The 2,622-nt window shown below is 43.2% G+C and overlaps 1 long non-coding RNA gene across 1 annotated transcript in view; it reads left to right on the top strand.

Moving 5' to 3' along the window:
• The window catches only part of LOC119430304, a 10,601-nt gene that overhangs the window by 6,894 nt on the left and 1,085 nt on the right, over positions 1-2,622 (top strand). Inside the window, exon 3 of the long non-coding RNA XR_005187899.1 lies at positions 56-59. This is a non-coding gene — a long non-coding RNA (uncharacterized LOC119430304). The remainder of the gene's footprint in view (positions 1-55; positions 60-2,622) is intronic.

Genomic DNA, 2,622 nt, shown 5'->3' with positions numbered 1-2,622 from the left:
TGTTCTCGGTCCAAAATGTGCACATTTTGGTCCGAGAACACAGATGGTTTGAGAGGGGGGTGAAGGAAGCAATTTATGTATAAAGAGAAAAGCCGTCTCTTAACAGAGGAGGAGACCTCAAATTTCCACTTTCAAAAACATATAATGCAACTTTAAAACAGATCCCCAGCCGGTTTTCACACCTGATGGGAACAGAGGGGCCTCGACTGTGAATTAGAGGAACAAAGACCTACTGTTTAGGTTTTTTTAGGTGTGAACTGCCTATCTACATATACATTATGTGTGTGTGTGTCATGTGTGTGTGTGTGTCTTATCTCACTCAGCCTTATAACTTGTATCTCTCACTCTCTGCTCTTTGAATTGAGAAAGCTCCTCGGATGAGGAGCGAAACGTCTTCTGTTACAAATAAAGTCCAGTTGTTTTTGTATTGAACACTTTTTGAATTCATCATGTCCTGGATGACTGAGAATCTTCACCAGCATATTGCTAATCATTTTGGGAAGGATATCCTAGGAGCAGTGCGGGAGTTTGAGAAGATGTCAAGGAAGTTTGCAGACTACAGGAATCATCTTCGTTTCAGTCTGAGATGCAGACAAGAAAAACTCATCCCCAGCAGTTTGAAACTCAACTCCACGATCAAAGGACATAGAGCAGAAGGAATACTCCTGAAAGCTCAAAACAAGCTGCTCAGTGAGAGAATAAAACAGATACACTTCACCATTGAAGCTCTCTCACTCAAAATGGATCAGACCCTCCAGAAGCTGTCTACTCTGCTACCATTTCCTCTGTTGGAAGAAGTTTCTTGTTTCGTTGAAAAGGCCCAGCTATCACAACATCAAAAGAGCAAGGAACGTCAAAAAAGTAAGTTTCTAAAATTACAACAGAGAGCGGTTTTCTCATCACAAACCATCAGTCAAGATCAGGAGGTTGTTGCCAACACTAATTTTCAGGACCATTGGGTTAGAAATTTGTCTAACAGGACATTGACACAACCTGAGAAAGACGTGCTGGCAAAAGGACTAAATTTTGCCATCTCCCCTCAAGAAATACCTGTTGTGGAACTAATCACGGCCACTGAATCCACGATTAGGAACAACAACTTGATGGAAGGAGAGGCAGAACAGCTCAGAATGGAAATATCAGCAACCATCTCCAGTGCCAAACCGCCTCCTTCAAACCTCACACCACAGGAAAGGAAAGCTGTAACATCACTCAGGCAGGACCAAAACATCACCATTTTACCAGCTGATAAAGGAAGATGCACAGTAGTCCTCAACACTTCTGATTACCGGGAAAAAATAACTACACTACTGAGCGACCGTAACACCTACGAGACCCTGAAGAGGGACCCAACCAGTGCCTACAAAAAGAAAGTCACAGATTACCTGCAAAAACTTGAAAAGGAGAAAACAATCAATCGATCTTTGTATTATAGATTGTACCCAGGGGAAGCCACTCCCTGTCTTTATGGACTCCCAAAATTAAACAAAGAAGGAACACCACTCTGACCCATCGTCAGCAGCATGAACTCAATGACATACAATATTGCTAAACATCTGGCTGATATTTTAGCTCCTCTTGTTGGAAACACACCTCATCACATAAAGAACTCCATTGATTTTGCTAACAAAGTTCAACACTTGAAACTAACCCCAGGAGAAACCCTTGTATCGTATGATGTGACTTCTCTTTTCACATGCATACCCATCTCTGAAGAAGTAGAAACCGTCAGAAAACAACTTCTACAAGACAAGGACTTAATCAACAGGACCAACTTCACCCCAGACCAGATCTGCACCCTGTTGGATCTCTGCCTCTCCACCACTTATTTCAAGTTCAATGACAGTTTTTACAGACAGAAGCACGGCTGTGCCATGGGATCTCCAGTGTCACCCATTGTTGCCAATCTCTACATGGAGGAAGTGGAACAGAGAGCCCTAAACTCCTATGAGGGAACAAAGCCAAGCCATTGGTTCCGTTATGTGGATGACACCTGGGTCAAAATCCAAGCCAAGGAAATAGAAGCGTCCACCAGACACATTAACTCGGTCGATAACAACATCAAGTTCACCAGGGAGGATGCAAACGACAACAAGCTGCCTTTTTTGGACTGTTTGGTTCAGATGGAGAGAGAGGACAGCCTCAACATTGAAGTTTACAGAAAACCAACCCACACAGACCAGTATCTTCTGTTTGACTCCCACCATCCACTGGAACACAAACTCTGTCATCAGAACTTTACAACATCGGGCTGAACGCGTCCCCACGAAGACAGAAGGGAAGGAAAAGGAACAGAAACACATTCAAGAAGCTCTTCAAACATGTGGATATCCTAACTGGGCTTTTGTCAAGTCAGCGAGGAAATCTACAAAACACACCAATAAACAGAAAAAGAACAACAGACGTAATAAACATTGTCATCCCTTATGTTGCTGGAGTATCACAGAAATTCAGAAGGATCTTCAACAAACACAAGATCCCAGTACATTTCAAACCCAGCAGGACTCTCAGACAGAGGCTGGTCCACCCTAAGGACAAGACACCCATACACAAACAGAGTGGTGTAGTGTATGCGGTCCAGTGCAGCGAGGACTGTCCAGACCTCTACATTGGAGAAACTAA

The sequence above is a fragment of the Nematolebias whitei genome, chromosome 2 (assembly GCF_014905685.2).
Source record: "Nematolebias whitei isolate Nwh7 chromosome 2, NemWhi1, whole genome shotgun sequence".
Lineage (NCBI taxonomy): Eukaryota > Metazoa > Chordata > Actinopteri > Cyprinodontiformes > Rivulidae > Nematolebias > Nematolebias whitei.
Note: the sequence above shows the minus strand (reverse complement) of the source record. Positions and strands in the feature narration are given on the sequence as shown.